The sequence below is a fragment of the Sapajus apella genome, unplaced genomic scaffold, assembly GCF_009761245.1.
Source record: "Sapajus apella isolate SASKATOON/1434 unplaced genomic scaffold, GSC_monkey_1.0 scaffold6, whole genome shotgun sequence".
Taxonomy (NCBI): domain Eukaryota; kingdom Metazoa; phylum Chordata; class Mammalia; order Primates; family Cebidae; genus Sapajus; species Sapajus apella.
In genome coordinates this window covers 11,370,728-11,392,166 of record NW_022436946.1, presented here as the reverse complement: position 1 = coordinate 11,392,166, position 21,439 = coordinate 11,370,728, and the positions used below count along the sequence as shown (strand labels likewise).

Below are 21,439 nucleotides of genomic sequence, written 5' to 3'. Positions count from 1 at the left end.
GACCAGCCTGACCAACATGGTGAAACCCTGTCTCTGCTTAAAAATACAAAAATTAGCCAGGCATGGTGGCGCACACCTGTAATCTCAGCTACTTGGGAGGGTGAGGCAGGAGAATTGCTTGAACCCAGGAGGTAGAGGTTGCGGTGAGCAGAAAGCGTGCCACTACACTCCGGCCTGGGTGACAGAGCAAGACTCTGACTCAAAAAAAAAAAAAAACAGTCTTACATTTAAACTAAAATCCACCAAGCCAAGATGACCCACAGCCTGAAGCAGAGCTACCCCAGCTGACCCACAGACTGGTAAGAAAAAAGTGCTTCATGTTGTAAGCTACTGTTTTTTTGAGATTTGGGAGATAAACAGGTAACTAAAACACCACTGCTGGTTAAAATGAACAGTACATTTGTTCACTTGTTCAGGTTGGTAGGTCCAGATTACAGCATTCTAACAGTAGGAAGACTTTATGTATTTTACACAAAGCGACTCTGACAAGTTGCACAATGAGTTTCAGATCCCTATTAGAAGCAATAAACCACACCAATGTAGAGAATTATGAAACACAGGTGGGAGTCAGTAGAAAGTGAAGAAACAAGGCCGCAAATGAGTAAAGCAGGTCTAGTAGGCTTGCCTGTTGAGTTACTGAGCACTGGCATGTCCCAATGGCATTGACACAGCCACCACACTTGAATTCTTTTCCTGCTAATAACACAAAGCTTCTCTTTTCCATTCATAATTGAAACACGCTTTCATAGGTCAAAGACTTTGGCTTCAGAAATTTAATAAAATGAGACTTTAATTAGATATCAAATATAATTTGAAAGGCAAGCACAGTGAGTGATGGTCTTCTTTGTTTAAGTTACCAAGGAAAGTACAGAGGCAACTATTATGTAAATGACACACTTGTACCGAGACAAGGTTGAATGCCATCACAGTGAGCTCTGTGAATGGAGGTGATGCAACCATTCAAGCTGAGAAAAATGATAAAGAAACGATTCATTACACAGCACACACCCTACGTGTAGAACACAAAGGCATGCAGAATCAACACGCAACATTTCGCCAACACCACACTCAGGTTGGAGGAGAAATGCAGTTTCAGTCAAACATTATCCATGAATGACTTGTTGATTTGAACTTTTCTGCTTTGGTAGTTGTGTTGAGATCCAAGTTTAAATGTTGTTTCTGTTTTATGGGTGTAATGAGTGTAAGAGGTAAGAAAGGTTGCTTCAGTTAGTAACCAGTTGTTGTGAGTGATAGAGAGGCCAGAACAAACTCACCTTAGTGGGAAGGAAAAAGTATTTATTAAGGTAGCAGAAAAGCCTCAGTGTCATGAACTGCTTGACCCAGGCACTCCAAAAACGTAATCAAAATGTGTTTTCTTTTAGTTCCTTGGCACTGCCTTTTGCTGCGTCAGCTTCATTTTTAGCATTCATGTGCTAGCTTCTGTATCTCCAGGCTCACATCTTCCTTATCACCACAGGTTCCTGTGGAAAAAGAAAAACAAGGCGGGGTGCAGGGTGGCTGAGCCTGTCACGTCAGCACTTTGAGAGTCCGAGGCAGTTGGATTGCTTGAGCCCAGGAATTTGAGAACAGCCTGGGCAACCTAGAGAGATCTTGTCTCTACCCAAAATTTTAAAAATCAGCCAGGTACTACAGCATGTGTCTGTGGTCCTAGCTACTCGGGAGGCTGAGATGGGAGGATTGCTTGAGCCTCAGAGGTCAAGGCTACACAGAGCCATGATCTCGCCTCTGCACTCCGGCCTGGGCGACAGAAAAAGACCCTGTCTCAAAAAAAAAAAAAAAAAAAAAAGAAAGAAAGAAAAGAAGAGAAAAAGGAAAAGTAGATACCATGTAACTGTAATATTCACTCGGATGGAGCCAATCGCTGTAGCGAGGGCCCCATGCTTCTGTGGCATTACCGCAAGTGTGCACACTGATCATTTTCAATGACAGGCGGGACTAGGGGAAAGGTTCCCAAAAGGAAATTAGTGTCCTATTAGGAAAATAAGATTGATTTTTGGTGAACAAGCAATCTTTTCTACAGCAGGAGTTGGCAAACTATGGCGCATGGGCTAGACTTATCCTACTGCCTGTTCCTTTTTTTTTTTTTTTTTTTTTTTTTTTGAGATGGAGTCTTGCTCTTTCGCCAGCCTGGAGTGCAGTGGCATGATCTCGGCTCATTGCAACCTCCATCTCCCGGATTCAAGTGATTCCCCTGCCTCAGCCTCCTGAATAGCTGGGACTACAGGCACCACCACATCCGGCTAATTTTTTGTATTTTAGTAGAGACAGGGTTTCACCATGGCCAGGATGGTCTTGACATGCTAACCTCATGATCTGCCCATCTCGGCCTCCCAAAGTGTTGGGATTATAGGCATGAGCCACCACACCTGGCCCCTACTGTCTGTTCCTACACAGCCCACTAATTTTCAGGCTCAAATTACTATCAATTAATCTGTAATAATCATTAGTAAATAAGAAAATAATGTACATCAATCTATATTTATCGTAATATATTAAATTATTTGTTTTAAAAGAGTCAGTTGGTTAGCTGAAAGAGATGCAATAAAGATTGGGTTTTAGGCTGGTTGCAGTGGCTCACACCTGTAATCCCAGCACATTGAGAGGCCAAGAGGGGGGGGACTGCTTGAGCCCAGGAGTTCAAGACCATGCTGGGCAACAGAGTGAGATTCCATTTATGCAAAAAATACAAAAATAAGCTGGGTGTCACGGCATGTGCCAATAGTCTCAGCTACTCAGGAGGCTGAGGTGGGAGGACTGCTTGAGCCCAGCAGGTCAAGGCTGCAGTGAGATGTGATCTCGCCACTGCACTCCAGCCTGAGTGACAAGAGCGAGACTGTCTCAAAACAAACATACAAAACAAAACAAAAAATCCCCATTCTGAGGCTCCAAGTGGACATGAATATTGGAGGGAGAGACTATTTAACCCACTAGAGCTGGGTTGAACAAAATCTCAGGAATTTGAAATGGGAGAGTATACATGAGGCAATTCATCGTGGAAGTGAAGTTTAAAGGATATCCCAGACCAGGCGCGGTGGCTCACACCTGTAATCCTAGCACTTTGGGAAGCCAAAGTGGGCCGATCATGAGGTCAAGAGATTGAGACCATCCTGACCAACATAGTGAAATCCCGTCTCTACTAAAAATACAAAAATTAGCTGGGCGTGGTGGCGCAGACCTGTAGTCCCAGCTTGGGAGGCTGAGGCAGGAAAATCACTTGAACTCAGGAGGCAGAGGTTGCAATGAGCCGAGATCGTGCCACTGTACTCCAGTTGCGACGACAGAATAAGACTCCATCTCAAAAAAAAAAAAAAAAAAAAAAAAAAAAAAGATATCCTAGAAGAAGGGAAGGGGCAGGAGGAGCCTGGAACAAACCAAACTTATGAGCAAGATAAAGGTATGAAAAATCAGAAATGGTAGTTAAAGCAGAAGCTTTGAAGAAGGGAAAGGATGCAGAATAAACCATAAGGAAGTCAGCTGGGGGCAGAAAGACAAGCAAAAAGACACTAAGAGGAACAGAGATCAAGAGTATCCGAGCCATGTTAATAATACCACAGCACTCAAGTGACAGTGATAAAGCACTGTCCCCTAGCTGCCGTGGAATCAGTCCAGATTCTGAAGATATCTATTGGTCTTAAGTTTCTTTAAGATTCTGTGTCTCTTTTTGCCAAATATATATTTATAATAATCATCGTTGCTAGGTCTTGCTGAAGGATGTCTCTTTTACTTAACAACCTAAAGAGCTTAACAGCTTGACTATATATACACATGTATTTTGAGACAGAGTTTCGCTCTTGCTGCCCAGGCTGAAGTGCAATGGCGCGTTCTTGCCTCACCGCAACCTCCTGCCTCCTGGGTTCAAGTGATTCTCCTGGGTTCAAGTGATTCTCCTGCCTCAGCCTTTCGAGTAGCTGGGATTACAGGCATACACCACCATGCATAGCTAATTTTGTATTTTTAGTAGAGACAGGGTTTCTCTATGTTGGTCAGGCTGGTCTCAAACTCCCAACCTCAGGTGATCTGCCCACCTTTGCCTCCTAAAGTGCTAGGATTACAGGCATGAGCCACTGCACCCAGCCAGCTTGACTATATTTAAGAAAATTGTTGAGTAAAATTTATGTGCTTTATGCCCACTGAGGTCTCAGTTATTCTAATTAATCTTAATCTTTTTTTTTTTTTGCTATATTTATAAGATGTCTTGAGTTAAAAAAACTGCTTTGGATTATTATAAAAGATAGCTATGTCAGCCAGATTGACTCAAACGATAATTGCAGTCAAAATGTGACTGTCAACAGTGAGCATGCCAGGTGTCATCGTCAGTGTTTACTAGGAAGGTTGCAGTAACAACCCCCAAATCACAATGGTTTTAAACAATGAAAGATGGTTTCTCATTCATATTGCTCATCAGTCATGGGCTGATGGCAATTCTTCTCTTGCTCTAACTGTGTTCTTCAGTATCTGAGATGTGCCATTCTCAGGGCACAGGGAAAAGAGGAGAGAATTGGCAAAAACACACAAGAACAATTAACACTTTTATTTTGACATAATGCAAGTCACACCTGCTCACATGCCATCAAGCCAAAACAAGCCACACGGCTAAGACCAATATCAATGGAGCAGGAATGTGTGGTTTTTCCGTAGACGGCTATATTAGTCTGTTTTCATGCTGCTGATAAAGACTGCCTCCATGATTCAAATTATCTCCCACCAGGTGCCTCCCACAACACATGGGAATTATGGGAGTATAATTCAAGATGAGATTTGGGTGGGGACATAGCAAAACCATATCATTCCACCCCTGACCCCTCCAAATCTCATGTCCTCACATTTCAAAACCAATCATGCCTTCCCAACAGTCCCTCAAGGTCTTAGATCATTTCGGCATTAACCCAAAAGTCCACAGCCCAAAGTCTCATCTGAGACAAGGTAAGTCCCTTCACCTATGGCCTGTAAAATCAAAAGCAAGCTAGTTACTTCCTAGATACAATGAGGGTACAGGTATTGGGTAAATACAACCATTCCAAATGGGAGAAATTGGCCAAAACAAAGGGATTACAGGACCCATGCAAGTCTGAAATCGAGTGGGGGAGTCAAATTTTAAAGCTCCAAAACGATCTCCTTTGACTCCAGGTCTCACATCCAGGTAATGCTGGTGCAAGAGGTGGGTTCCCATGGTCTTGGGCACCTCCACCCCTGTGGTTTTACAGGTACAGCCTCCCTCCCAGCTGCTTTCACCGGCTGGCATTGAATGTCTGCCGCTTTTCCAGGTGCACCGCGCAGGCTGTTGGTCAATCTACCATTCTGGAATCTGGAGGACAGTGGCCTTCTCATAGCTCCACTAGGTGGTGCCCCAGGAAGGACTCTATATTGGGGGCTCTGACTCCTCATTTCCCGCTGGACTGCCCTAGCAGAGGCACCCCTGCAGCAAACTTCTGTCTGGGCATCCAGGTGTTTCTAAACATTTTCTGTAATTTAGGCAGAGGTTCCCACATCCCAATTCTTGACACACAGGCTCGACACCACGTAGAAGCTGCCAAGCCCTGGGGCTTGCACCCTCTGAAGCCATGGCCCACGCTCTATGTTGGCCCCCTTCAGCCACGGCTGGAGCAGCTGGGACACAAGGCACCAAGTCCCTAGGCTGCACGCAGCACAGGGACCCTGGGCCTGGGCTATAAAACCATTTTCTCCCAGGCCTCTGGGCCTGTGATGGGAGGGGCTGCTGTGAAGACCCCTGACATTCCCCAGAAACATGTTCCCCATTGTCTGGGGGATTAACATTTGGCTCCTCCTTACTTATGCAAATTTTTGCAGCCGTCTTGAATTTCTCCTCAGAAAATGAGTTTTTCTTTTCTATCATATTGTCAGACTGCTAATTTTTCAAACATTTATGCTCTGCTTCCCTTATAAAACTGAATGCCTTTAACAGCACTCAAGTCACCTCTTGAATGCTTTGCTGCTTAGAAATTTCTTCCTCCACCGGGTGTAGTGGTTCACACCTGCAATCCCAGAACTATGGGAGGCTGAGGCGGAGAGATCACAGGGTCAGGAGATCAAGAGTAGCCTGGCCAACGTGGTGAAACCCCATCATTGCTGGAAATACAAAAATTAGCTGGGTGTCATCGTGGATGCCTGTAATCTCAGCTACTCTGAAGGCTGAGGTAAGGGAATTGCTTAAACCCAGGAGGCGGAGGTTGCAGTGAGCTGAGACGGCGTCACTGCATTCCAGCCTGGGTGACTCTGTCTCGAGGGAGAAAAAAAAAAAAAGAAATTTCTTCCTCCAGATACCCTAAATCACCTCTTTCAAGTTCAAAGTTCCACAAATCTCTACGGCAGGGGCAAAATGCCACCAGTCTCTTTGCTAAAACATAAGAGTCACCTTTACTCCAGTTCCCAACAAGTTCCTCATCTCCATCTGAGACCACCTCAGACTGGATCTTATTGTCCATATCGCTTTAGGCTTTTGGTCAAAGCCGTTCAACAACTCTCTAGGAAGTTCCAAACTTTCCCATATTTTCCTATCTTCTTCTGAGCCCTCCAAGCTGTTCCAACCTCTGTCTGTTACCCAGTTCCAAGTTGCTTCCACATTTTCAGGTATCTTCTCCGCAATGCCCTACTCGACTAGTACCAATTTACTGTATTAGTCCATTTTCACACTGCTGATAAAGACACATCCGAGTCAGGGAAGAAAAAGAGGTTTAATTGGACTTACAGTTCCACATGGCTGGGGAGGCCTCAGAATCATGGCGGGGGGTGAAAGGCACATCTTACATGGCCATGGCAAGAAAAAATAAGGAAGATGCAAAAGCGGAAACCCATGATAAAACCATCAGATCTCATGAGACTTATTCACTACCACAAGAACAGCATGCGGGAAATTGCCTTCATGATTCAAATTATCTCCCACTGGGTCCCTCCCACAACACATGGGAATTATGAGAGTACAATTCAAGATGAGATGTGGGTGGGGACACAGCCAAACCTTATCAAAGGCACTGTGAGTTATTATGGGCAGAAATATGTGTAATCCTCTCTCAGGAAGAGAAATTACTTAAAACAATAATAAAAGCTACCTGATTACCATGGAAACTATCAAACAGAAACATGTATCAATAGATTGATATAATCTTTTCCAGATGATATGCAATTTATGAAAGCTATAGTAATATATATCTTATATTTAACCATGCATCTGTATTCTTATATATAAACTGTAATCATTATCATTGTCTGGTATGCGTAAGAAACTGCTAGATTACATGTATATGTGTGTGTGTGTGTGTGTGTGTGTGTGTGTGTGTGTGTGTGTGTAAGTTGTTCCTCTAGAAGAATTTTTTAAATTTTTTTGAGACAGGGTTTTGCTCTGTCACCCAGGCTGGATACAATGGTGCAATCATAACTCACTACAGCCTTGACTTCCCAGGCTCAAGCAAATAGCTGGGACTACAGGTGTGCCACCCCACCCAACCAATTTTTGTATTTTTTATAGAGATGAGGTTTTGCCATGTTGCCCAGGCTGATCTCCTGAGCTCAAAGAATACTCCTGCTTCAATTTCCCAAAGTGATGGGATTACAGGTGTGAGCCACAGTGCCCGGCCCTCTAAAGAAATTTAAAACCAGTGGGAGTACTTGTTTTCAAACTAGTTATAAAGTATTACTAGTTATATGAAATATATATTTAAAGCAGTAATGAAGTAAGCAGTGGAAAAGATCAGAAGTAATATTACCCACACACTGCCACGTGCATGCATGTGTGAGTGTGTGTGTGTATGTGTGTGTGTATAATTTGGTGTATTAAAAAATTGGGGATTTTAAATCAGTGGGAAGAAAATGAATTATTAAATAATTGGTGGTGAGATAACTAATCATATTTTCAAAAGTTGGGTCCTTATTTCATAATTTGTACCTAAATAGATTCCAGATGGATTAAATACTTAAAAAAAAAAAAGAAATCATAAAAATATTAGAAGGCTGAGCACAGTGGCTCACGCCTATAATCCCAACACTTTGGGAGGCTGATGCAGGAGGGTGACTCGAGACCAGCCTGGACAACATATAGCAAGACCCTGTCCCTACAAAAAATTTTTTAAAATAGCCTGGTGTGGTGGTGGCACCTGAAATCCTAGCTACTCAGGAGGCTGAAGGAGGACAATTGCTTGAGATCAGGAGTTTGAGGCTACAGTGAGCCATGATCATCCCACTGTACCTAGCCTGAATGACAGAGCAAGATTCTGTCTCAAAAAAAATAAATAAATAAATACACACACACACACACACACACACACACACACACGAAGAAAATGTAAAATGAATGTTTATACAATCATGGAGTACAGTAAGACTTTCTCAGCATTACACGAAAGATAGAAAGAATAAGGTTTTGACGAGCTTGATTAATGTAGCGGGTACCTTAAAAGGCAGTCCCCCCGCCAAGGGAGTTTGCCAAAAACCCTGCCAAAAACCCTGCCCTATACCCAATCCATAGAACCAAATTCTTAGCAACTATGTTAGAATGACATGATTCTACTCCATTAGCCCTTGATACTGGACCCAACCTGAAGCAAGCAGATTTCCTTTACAGGGTATTTGGACTTGGAACTGTTCAGTTGCTATATTCAGTAGGAAACAGGTAAACACAAAAGAGATGAAATGGTCATTTTCCACCCATCTTGTACTTGTGAAGCAAAGAAAGCTGTATTGTCGAGAAAGAAAAATGAAGCAGAAACATATAGAAATACAGATGTGGAGAGAGCACCTGATGGGATTTCAGGTACTTGACTTCAGATATTTTTTGATGTCTGGCTGCGTTGTTGTCCTTGAGTGCAAGGAGCTGCATGTATCGATATATGCACTGGAAAGCTTTTGCGTACCTCTCCTTTCTCGCGTCTGACTTGTGATGCAAATGATTCCACATAGGCTTTTCCTCATTTTCTCTCTCGGTATCTCACCTCAAGAGCGGGCAGGCTGGGCAAGGTGGCTCACGCCTGTAATCCCAGCACTTTGGGAGGCCAAGGCGGGTGGATCACTTGAGGTTAGGTGCTCGAGACCAGCCTGATCAACAAGGCAAAACCCCGTCTCTACTACAAATACAAAATTAGCTGGGTGTGGTGGTAGGTGACTGGAGTGCCAGTTAATCAGGAGGCCAAGGCACGAGAATCACTTGAACCCGGGAGGCAGAGGCTGCAGTGAGCCGAGATTGTGCCACTACATTCCAGCCTGGGTGACAGAGCACAACTGCATCTCAAAAAAAAAAAAGAGAGAGAGAGTGGGTCACACGCTCTTGCTTCCTGCCCATGGGCTTCAGCGGTGCTTGGTGTAGCATAACACAGGAGCCCACTGGGACTGACCAAGATATGAGAGGTGTTCACTACCAGTGGGGAGAACGCCTCCTATTTTGTCCCTCAGATAGAAGTCTGCCGGTGTTGGCAGAAACAAACACCAATCTCCTGCAACAGGGCCAGCCCCACAATGCAGTCTAGCGGTGCCTGTCTCTCCTTCCCTGCCTTCCTTTCCTTGGCTCCTCACTCCTGCTCCCTGGAATCGCATAGCAAATCTAGCATCTGCGTGCAACCCTGGGCCCAGGCTCTGCTTTGGGGGAAACCCAGAAGCAGCAAGTGTGGCCACAGAAAGAACACCCTTAAGACAGGATTCTAAACCGGAATTACCCACTGGTCAGGCAGCAAAAAGAGCCCTATCACTCACTGATAGCATGTGACAGAGTTACACTCTCTGGTTGGTTCATAAAATGGTTTCCATGATTGCCATTGTCTACGTTTGATTGGAACGTGATGGAGGCAGAAGGCACAGGATGGGTTATACGGTATTCTAGCACTGGAAGAGGTAGCAAGAGTAATTATAAAAATTATTTTTAAAAGGAATTATAGAATGGCTCAGCTTTGGTTAGCTGCTTTTAAAGTCTTGATAAAAGAAATCAACATACTTACATCATGTAGCTATCAACTCAACGCCCACTAGAGAAATAAAGAGTCCTCCATGGCAGTGAATATTCCCAGATCTGGTGCAGTGGTTCACATCGGTAAGCCCAGCAATTTGGGAGGCCAAGGCGGACAGATCACCTGAGGTCAGGAGTTCAAGACCCTCCTGGCCAACATGGCAAAACCCCATCTTTACTGAAAATACAAAAATTAGCCGGATGTGGTGGCGCTTGCCTGTTATCACAGCTACTCAGGAAGTTGAGGCAGGAGAATCGCTTGAACCTGGGAGGCAGAGGTTGCAGTGAGCTGAGATCATGACACTATCCTTCAGCCTGGGCAACAGAGTGAGACTTCATCTCAAAAAAAAAAGACACTCCCAAATAAAGACAGTCTTTTTGATAATTGGTGCTAGATAGCCATATGAAGAAAACGAACTTTGACCTCTACTTCCTCTATACCCCCAAATTAATTCTAGATGGATCGTGGACATAAATGCAGATGGCAAAACAAGCTTCTAGGAGAAAACACAGGCGAACCTATTTATGACCTTGCTGAGAGCAAATGGAACAAAGGGCACTAGCCATAAGAGAGGGCTGATAAACTGGACTTCATTAAAATGAAGAACTTCTGTTCATCAAAAGACACTACCAGAAGAATGAAAAGGCAAGCCAAAAACCTGGAACACAGATCAGCACAATACTTAGATCCAGAATATAAAAAAATTGTTACAGATCACTAAGGAAAAAATCCACATTTTTCTAAGAAAAAGCCCAATTTAAAAAAAAACTGTCCCCAAAACTCTTTTCACAAGGAGGATAAACAAATGGCCAAATGCATATGAAAAGGCAATTAGGTCATTATTCGTCAAGGAAATGCACATTCGAACTATAATTTGATGCTATTACACTCCATAAGAATGACTTGAATTAAAAAGACTGTCAACAAGAAGTAAGTACTCAATGATGTGGAGCATCTGGAACATTTTATGTTGTGGAGGGGGAGTTTAAGTTAGTACAACCACTTTGGAAAACTGGCCATTTTAATCTAAAATTATATGCGCATGACTCAGCAAATTCTACTTCTAGAAAATTATACTCCCAAAAGAAATGAGTATTTATATACACCAGAAGTTGCATATCAGAATTTTCACCAACCTAGGCAACATGGTGAAACCCTGCCTCTACTAAAAAATACAAAAAGTAGCTGAGTGTAGTGGTGAGCACCTGTAGTTTTAGTTACTCAGGAGGCTGAAGTGAGAGAATTGCTTGAACCCATGAGGCAGAGATTGCAATGAGCTGAGATGGTGCCACTACACTCTAGCCTAAGCGACAGGGTAAGACCCTGTCTCAAAAAAAAAAAAAAAAGAATTTTCATAGTCGTTTTATCATAATAGCACAAACTGAAAATAACCCAAATGTCCATCAGTAGGAGAACAGATAAATAAATAGTGATATACCATGTAATGCTAAACAGCAATCAACAAGTACTACTGCTTTGGGCCAGGCATGGTGGCTCGTGCTGTAATCCGAGGACTTTGGGAGACCAAGGTGGGTGGATCACTTGAGGTCAAGAGTTAGAGACCAGCCTAGTCCACATGGTGAATCCCTGCCTCTACTAAAAATACAAAAATTAGCTGGGCGTGGTGGTGTGCACCTGTCATTCCAGCTACTCAGGAGGCTGACGCAAGCGAATCACTTGAACCCAGGTGGTGAAGGTTGCAGTGAGCTGAGATCGTGCCACTGCTCTCCAGCCTGGGTGACAGAGCAAGACTGTCTCAGAAGGAAAAAAAGAACTACTGCTTTGTACAAAAACATGCATGTGTCTCCCAGACACAATGATGAGCAAAAGATCACAAGCCATGAATCCATTTAGATAAGGTTAATGATAGGGAAAATGAATTTATGGTGAAAGAAGTAAAACAGTGATGCTGTTGTGGGGGGAATGTTGATTTTGGAGAGGCATGAAGAAGCGTTTTGAAATGCTGGAAATGGTCTGCATATTGATTGAGCAGTAAGCTATAAGGGCTTATAAGTTTGTCATAAACATATATCAAGCTCAAGACTTAGATGTGTGTACTTTTCCGGGCATGGTGGCTCAAGCCTGTAATCCCAGCACTTTGGGAGGACAAGGCGGGTGGATCACGAGGTCAAGAGATCAAGACCATCCTGGTCAACATGGTGAAACCCCGTCTCTACTAAAACTACAAAACATTAGCTGGGCATGGTGGTGCGTGCCTGTAATCCCAGCTACTCAGGAGGTTGAGGCAGGAGAATTGCCTGAACCCAGGAGGCGGAGGTTGCGGTGAGCCGAGATTGTGCCATTGCACTCCAGCCTGGGTAACAAGAGTGAAACTCTGTCTCAAAAAAAAAAAAAAAAAAAAAAAAATGTGTGTACTTTGCTGCATGTGAGTTATACTTTGTGGGGGGAAAGTAAATCAACCAAAAAAGGGGGGAAAATGAAATTGATCCTCATTTCCTGTAGCTGTAGGGAAATATATGCTGAAAAACCAGGCCTGAGATTCAATGGTAACTGCAGCGAAAGTGCGAAGCAGACTGAATGCATAGCCTCGAAAAGTCTATGCCAAAGCTGAGGCCCTGAGAGGAAAAGTGACATCCTGAAAGCTGACATGGTAAGATTTGGGGAGATAAACCTCAGTATCTGGAACCCACAAATTCCCCTGAATCTTCTGCCAGAAGAAGATGTCCTCTCCTTTTTGTTAGAGATGAAAATTTCGCCAATCCCTGGAAGCTTTGCAGAAACCTCACCTGAGTCAGGTGTCCTGGAAGACAATGCTTGTCTTCTGTCCAGGATCTGCCACCACATCCTTCATTGCCTTAGGAATAGCAAGGGTCCAAAACAGCTTACACAATCAAAACAATTACAGGACCAAAATAAGAAGTACTAGCAACGATGGACAAACACGTGTGAGAGTGAATCTCAAGGGTATCAAACCAGGAGAGTGATGAGGGGATAAAATATGAATCTGTGTAGTGGCTGCGTGTGCTGGCTCACACCTGTAATCCCAGCACTTTGGGAGGCTGAGGCAGGTGGATCACTTGAGATTAAGAGTTTGAGACCAGCCTGGTCAACCTGGTAAAATTCTGGCTCTACTAAAAATATAAAAAACAAAAATTAGCTGGGCATGGTGGTGGGTGCCTGCAAACCCAGCTACTCAGGAGGCTGAGGCATGAGAATCTCTTGAACCTGGGAGGCAGAGGTTACAGTTCGCTGAGATTGCACTGCTGCACTCCAGCCTGGGTGACAGATAAGACTCCATCTCAAAAAAAAAAAAAAAAAAAAAAAAAAGAAAAGCTTGTTGACACTGGAGCACTCTCCTGTCACCTGGGGGTTAGCCTCTCGAAAAAAAATGCAGAGTCATCTTTTTTTTATTTTTAATTTTTATGTTTTTGAGGCAGGGTCTCACTCTGTCATTCAGGCTGCAGTGCAGAGGTATGATCACAGCTCTCACTTCAACCTCCATCTCCTGGGCACAAGCAACTCTCCCACCTCAGCCTTTCAGGTAGCTGGGACCACAGAAGTGCACCACCACACTCAGCTAATTATTTTCTTATTTTTTGTTGAAAAAAGCAATCCTCCTGCCTCGGCCTCCCAAAGTGCTGGAATGATAGGTGTGAGCCACTGCATCCCACCAGAGTCATTCTAATAGGCTGCTCTTGACGTTTGGCCATGGTGATGTCGTACTGCAAATGAGGTGGAGATGCCAGAACTACTTTGGCAGAATATTGAGGAAGGCGTAATAAGGCTCATGGCAGTGAAAATGTTAAACTATATGTATTACACTTATTACATATGATCAGAAAACCCGCTATCTTGACTATATTTCCCAGGAATCCCTGAAAGGTATTTGCTTCACTAAATCAATAAGGAATCGATTCAGGAAGTTTGCACTGGGATCTTTGAGAGACTCAATGTCACATTTCTTCTATATGTTGAAGAGATGCAGCCTTGACACTGGTCCTCTAGTATCAATGGACATAATAAGATTCTGGAATGGCAGAGGTCAGGGAGTGGCATCTAACTGACAGAGGCAACACAGACATCACCGGTGTTAGACAGCAAGGCTAGAATGGCAATCTGAGTGGCTTGACCTACAGACATCTGTGGTGATGGTTAAGAGATCATGCTGTTCCTAGGAACAAGAGAGATGGGTACCAATCAATCAGGATGCTACTTATTGGTTTTTTTTTTGAGACAGTCTCCCTCTATTGCCCAGACTCGAGTGCAGTGGTACAATCTCGGCTCACTGCAGCCTCTGTCTCCCTGGTTCAAGCGGTTCTTTTGCCTCAGCCTCCTGAGTAGCTAGGATTACAGGCACGTGCCACCACGCCTGGCTAATTTTTGTATTTTTAGTAGAGGCGGGGTTTCACCATGTTGGCCAGGCTGGTCTTGAACTCCTGACTTTGTGATCCTCCCGCCTTGGCCTCCCAAAGTGCTGGGATTACAGGCATGAGCCACTGCACCTGGCCAGGATGTTACTTATTTACCTTATAAAATAAAACACAAAACAACTGAAGAGAAGACTGACATCAGCTGCAAAATGGAAAAATATTGCGGTCTCTCATCCAGTTTTCAGCCAGTTCATAGGTGAGAGCCCATGATTAAAGGGAAGTATATGTTTCCTTGAGAAAGGACCATCTAAAACCTGCTCAAGTATGTACCATAAACATTCCCAAATCATTCCCCAGAAGCTCTTGCAGTCATTTACTAAAAAAACTGTACACTGGGAAAAGGCATTTTCCAGGCATTTTGAGGACTGTTACATAACAGGGTCTGAACTGCCACCAAAACAAGCAAACCCAAAATGCCATCATAGACCGCTGAGTAGAGGAGGGACTTATGGAGGCCAGGTGATAAATGCAGTTCCAGCCCTAGTCCTCGTTACTGTGTATAATAGTCCATTTTAACACTGCTGATAAAGACATACCCGAGACTAGGCAATTTACAAAAGAAAGAGGTTTCATGACTTACAGTTCCACATGGCTGGGGAAGCCTCACAATTATGGCAGAAGGCAAGGAGGAGCAAGTCACATCCCATGTGGAGGGGGGCAGGCAAAGAGAGAGATTGGGCAGGGAAACTCCCGCTTATAATACCGTCAGATCTTGTGAGACTTACTCACTATCAGGAGAACATCATGGGAAAGACCTGCCCCCATGACTCAATTACCTCCCACCAGGTCCCTCCCACAACACGTGGGAATTCAAGATGAGAACACATCTGTGGGGACACAGCCAAGCCATATCATTTTGCATCCAAAAATTCTGCAAAATAGAATCCCGAAGAACAGGAAATAATAATCTATTCTGTGGCTATATTCCCAGTTCTCAGATGTGAAGTTTGAATGGACACACTCACCAGCTGGCCAAACTTGTACAGTCCCTGCCCTATTGTATAGAAGTTATTATGGTAAGAATAGCTAGAAAACGACCCTGTCCTATTTCTTTTTCTTTCTTTTATTTTTTCTTTTTTTGAGATGGAGTTTTGCTCTGTTGCCCAGGCTGGATTGTGCAATGGCACAATCTTGGCTCACTGCAACCCCCACCTCCTGGGTTCAAGCTATTCTCCTGCCTCAGCCTCCTCAGTAGCTGGAATTACAGTCACCCGCCACCACACCCAGCTAATTTTTGTATCTTTAGTAGAGACGGGGACTCACCATGTTGGCCAAGCTGGTCTCAAACTCCTGACCTCAGGTGATCCACCCAACCCAGCCTCGCAAAGTACTGGGATTACAGGCGTGAACCACAGCACCTGGTCCTATGTCTCCTATTTCTATTGCAATAAGCCTCACTTTGCCATCTATGACCAATTGATGGGGGAAGATATGACTTAGCCTTCATTGTCAGAGGGGTTCACTCAATATGTTGTTGTGAGCCACAAACGGACTACTGGAACACACCACTCTACCCAGGAATGGTGCCAAAAGGTAGCAGCAAGGGTAAATTCTTCCAGAGGCAGAGCTATGTGTGCTAATGAAATTTAGCATTTTCTTTAATTATATAGGTAGACAATAAACCACAGTAATACTGACATTGTGATGAATAGAAATCATAAATATTTTCATTTTACATTATTACTTATGGCTATTATTATTTTGAAATTGTCACAGTGATACTATCTTGCTATTTAATTCATTAATAAACATTTACTGTATATTAATATAAACTGTTTCTTTTGTAATTCTATATATTTTATCTTATGCTTTTAAGAATGTTATTTTGAAAAAGAGTTTTACAAAATGGCTAAATTTAATAGAAAAGATCAGTATAAGCTCTGGCACACAATGTATAACCGTCGATCTTACAAATCTTTTTTTTTGAGATGGAGTCTGGCTCTGTCACCAGGCTGGAGTGCAGTGGCGCAATCTCAGCTCACTGCAACCTCCAACTGTCAAATTCAAGCAATTCTCCTGATTCAGCGTTCCGAGTAGCTGGGACTATGGGCATGCGCTGCCATGCCCAGCTAATTTTTGTATTTTTAGTAGAAATGGGATTTCACCATGTTGGTCAGGATGGTCTCCATCTCTTGACCTCATGATCCGCCCACTTCAGCCCCCAAAGTGCTGGGATTACAGGCGTGAGCCACCGTGCCCACCCCAAACATGTTCTTTTCAAAACCAGTAATAAAGAGGGTTCAGTAAGTGGTTAAGTTTAATATGTCACCATTAGCCAGCAAGATCCATCCGGTTTTTGCAGACTGCTAAAGGAGTCATAGCACAAACGTGATTGAGAAACTTGTCCCAAAGAAACTCATACGGGGGTGCCTAGACACATGCAGGGATGTTTATGCCAATGTTGTTAATCACAGAGGGGAGTTAGTGGTAAACTGTGTTCATCATTAGAATGAATAAGTTACATGCTAACGTTTATTCCACATTATGAAATACTATACATACACATCTAAAACATGGATCTAAACATCTAACAACTAAAACATCTTAAAGTGATACATTGGGTAAAAACAAAAAGAATGCAGCAAGATCTACAGCATGGTATGATTAATGAATATGTGAAGGGTATGCCCATAAAACACTATCTATATATATTTTATATGTATATATTTAAAGAATATATACATATTCAAGGATATGTATTAATGGTATCACATTTAGAGCAGGAACCCAAGACTGGGAGTAGGTAAAGGACAAGAGAACTTCCTGGAAGACGATATTAGAAAATACAAAAAATTTATAACATATGAGAGGTGCCTTAAATGAAACAGTGATAACAGTGCATCATAAACCAAGAAGTATATGTAGTCCATTTCTCTGATCCAAGACCAAACAAATAAACCGAAAAACTCTACCATGAACAGGATGCAAAGGCAATTTTTTTTTTTTTTTTTTTTTGAGACAGGGTTTCACTCCATCGCCCAGGCTAGAGTGCAGTGGCCAGGTCACAGCTCACTGTAGCTTCAACCTTCCAAGGTTCAAGTAATCCTCCTGCCTCAGCCTCCCAAGTAGCTGGGATCACAGGTGCGCATTGCTACAACCAGCTATTTTTGTTTTTTTATTTTTAGTAGAGATGCGGACACACTATGTTGCCCAGGCTGATCTCAAATTTCTGGACTCAAGCGATCCTCCTGCCTCAGCCTCCCAAAATGCTTGGACTACAGGCATGAGCCACCACACCTGGCCACAAAAGCAAATTTAAAACTATGGAAAATAACATTTTAAAAGACAAAAACAAAACAAACAGGTGAGGCACAGTGACTCAACCTGTAAGCCCAGCACTTTGGGAAGCCGAGGCAGGCAGATCACTTGAGTTCAGGAGTTTGAGACCAGCCTGGGTGACATAGTGAAACCCTGTCTCTACTAAAAATACAAAAATTAGCCAGGCATGGTGGCGCACACCTTTATTCCCAGCTACTTGGAAGGCTAAAGCAGGAGGATTGCTTGAACCCTGCATAGAGAAACCCTGTCTCAAAAAAAAAAAAAAAAAAAAGGAAGGGGGGACTAAAATCTTCAATATATAATAAGATTTTATTAATTAATAAGAAAAATAAATATTTTAAAGTAAAAAACTCAAAGCAGGTAATTAATAAGACATGAATACATGAAAAGAAAATGTTTAGATACACAAGTAAAATAAAATATCAGGTATTATCAAGGGAGAGGAAAATCTAACCTCTCAAACACCACTAGTGGGGAAAATGTGGTACAAACTTTCTGAAGGAAAATTTAGCATGTATTAAAAATGCCATAAAAATCTGCTCTAAAAACCTACAAATCTTTGGCACAGCATTTTCAGGTCTAGAAATATATCTTAAGGAACATTTAAAAGTACATGGATATTTAGTTACAAGGATATTTATGGTGACATTGCTTCTCACAACTGAAATGTGGGGGAAAAGTGATTAGATATTGGCAAAGGAAATTGTAACGTACTCATATAAAATAGGATAGTGTCACTGAAGTAGCATTAATAAGATGGGAATGTGTTTAAAATATAGCAAGGTGGAAAACAAACAAAATTTACATAGTATGACCCATTTTGGGATTTAACACTTTAATAGGTTTTTTTTTTTTTGAGATGAAGTCTCTCTCTGTCACCCAGGCTGGAGTACAGTGGCACGATCTGGGCTCACTGCAAACTCCGAGCATCCTAGGTTCAAGCGAATCCCCTGCCTGAGCCTCCCGAGTAGCTAGGACTATAGGCGCGCACCACCATGCCCGGCTAATTTTTGTATTTTTAGTAGAGATGGGGTTTCATCATATTGCTCAGGCTGGTCTTGAACTCCTGACCTTGTGATCTGCCCACCTCGGCCTCCCAAAGTGCTAGGATTATAGGCATGAGCCACTGTGCCCAGCCTTTATCTTCTTTTTTTTTTTTTTTTTTTTTTTGAGACAGGGTTTCGCTTTGTTGCCTAGGTTGGAGTGCAGTGATGTGATCACAGCTCATGCAGCCTCTACCTCCCAGGCTCATGCAATCCTACCACTTCAGCTTCCTGAGTACCTGAGACTACAGGTGCACAGCACCACACCCAGCTAATTTTTGTATTTTGTGTAGAGAAGGTTAAGTATTTCATGTTGCCCAGGCTGGTCTCAAATTTCTGGGCTCAAGCAATCTGCCCACCTTGGCCTCCCAAAATACTGGGATTACAGGTGTAAGCCACCATTCCCAGCCCTTTAATAGCATTTTTAATCATAAAAGTTTCACATTCATTGAAAAAATCTGGAAAATAAAGGTCAAAGAACACAAAAGTCACCCACAATTTCACCAACCAGATATATAATGTATTTTACATAGATGAGAATCTAATGTTAACAAATGGAATAAAACATACTCTTTGGGAACCCAGATGTCAAACGTAATTTCTAATCCAAATGTTCATGAAGGAGTAGTTTTTGAAAACAGCAAATTATGCAGAAAAGCATAGAGATGTAAGTTGAGTAAATTTTCCAAATTCTGATCAGGAAACAAATCTGGCTGGAAATAAGTGGGAAAAATGAATGGAACAAGAGCCACCTATACTGAACATTTGTTGACCCTTTACTAAACACTACAGGCCTGGGGCATAAAAGAATTTATGATCCACTGCCAGGAGAGCACAAGTTAAAATTCAAAGCTGGGGTTCTGAAGACAGGCTGCCTGGCATTGAACCACAGCTCCACTACTCACAAGCTCTACATCACTGGGCAACTTAATCTCTCCGTCCCTCAGATTCCTCAGAATGGGGATGCTATAACCCTACCTTTTGGGATGTAATACATGTAAAGCACCCTCAACCATACTTGGCTTGTAATAAGCTTGCAGTAAATGTTAGCTATGGGCTTTGCAAACATCAGTGCAGCAATGGAACCACATCCTTAAAGAGCAATCTGAAGCCCTGCATATCAATGGGTATTGATAAATGACTCAGCACGAAGCTGGCACATGCTACATTCCTCTCCTTCAGGTTTGGTTCAGCAGACTGTGTCATACAAGTACAAATATTATGGCTACTATTAGAACCATTAAAGCTGAGAATGACTGCCCTCCTGGGTGGCCTGTGTGTACAGATATAATATTTAAAAATCAGTATACAATCTCTTAGGGGGTTAACTCTCACCTCTCTTTCCTGATTCTTAGAATCAGATTGCAACACTTGTTATGCTCAGTACACTCTTACGATATTGGCCTATAAAGATATGTAAGACTTGGTATCCATCTTCTCAGAATTTAAAATCACTTAAGAAGATGATGTCAAAACACCTAAGATAACTAGGTGATTCTAGTATATTAGTTTTCTATTGCTGCCATAACAAATTACCACAAATTTAGTGGCTTTAAAAACACACACTTCTTATATTACAGTTTGGGAGGTCAGAAATCTGAAATGAAACTCATTGGGTTAAAATCAAAGAAGCAGCAGGGCTGCATATGTTCTGGAGGCTTGGAGACTGTCTGTTTTCTTGATTTTTACAACTTCTGCAGGCCACCCACATTCCTTGGCTTGTGGCCCCCTTCAAAGCCAGCAATGTTGTGCTGAGTCCTCCCATGCTGCATCTTTCTGATTCTGTCTTCTGCCTCCCTCTTCTAGTTTTAAGAACTCTCATGACTACATTAGGGAGCCTGGATAATTCAGGATAATCTCCCTATCTTAAGATCAGCTTGATCAGCAACTCTGGCTTGAGCTGCAATCTTAATTTCTCTTTACCATGTAATCTAACATATGCACAGGTTCTGGGAAACAGGATGTGGACATCTTTGGGGGGGTAGTACAGACTGAATGTTTTTGTCCCCCAGAATCCAACTATTTATCAAAACCTAATCCCCCAATGTGATGGTATTAGGAGGTAGGGCCTTTGGGAGGTGATTAGGTAATGAGGGCAAAGCTCTCATGAAGGGGATAAACAGGGAGCCAGAGAGCTCTCTTCTCCCTTCTGCCATATAAGGACACAGCAAGAAGATGGCTATGAAACAGAAGCTGCGCCCTCACCACATGCTGAACCTGCCAGTACCTTGATGTTGGACTTCCCAGCTTCCAGAACCACAAGAGAGAAATTTCTGTTGTTTACAATCCACTCAGTCTATACTATTTTTGTTATGACAGTCCAAATGGACTATGACCAGGACCATTACTCTGCATACTTCACCTAGTACATGATAAAGACCAAGTGAGATCAAGAAACGGTACATGAAGGTCCCGTGGATTTTAATGTCACTGTAGGCAATTCTCCTGCCTCAGCATCCTGAGTAGCTGAGACTACAGGTGCGCACACCACGGTGGGCCAGGTTCTCATAACAAGATGGTCAGGGAATGCTGAAAGAGAAAGGTAGATTTACTCTGGCCCTTAAAGGATAGATTCAGTTTTAAAAGTCAAATACGGGGAAGAGGGGGTATTCAGGTGAGAGAAGGTTTAAGAAAGAAGGCCTGGAAAATGTAATCTGTGAAGTGAGACTAGGGGACAGAGAGCAGAATATTTTGGCTGAAGGCTCACAAAAGAAGGAAGAAGAGTGAATGGGAGCCAGAATAAGGGCTAGGGAGTTTG

At 42.8% G+C, this 21,439-nt stretch overlaps 1 long non-coding RNA gene across 1 annotated transcript in view; it reads right to left on the bottom strand.

Annotated features, from left to right (window-relative positions):
• Positions 1-758: 758 nt before the first annotated feature.
• Positions 759-21,439, bottom strand: part of LOC116549218 — a 45,468-nt gene continuing 24,787 nt past the window's right edge. The window contains exon 2 of the long non-coding RNA XR_004267754.1: positions 759-1,481. This is a non-coding gene — a long non-coding RNA (uncharacterized LOC116549218). The remainder of the gene's footprint in view (positions 1,482-21,439) is intronic.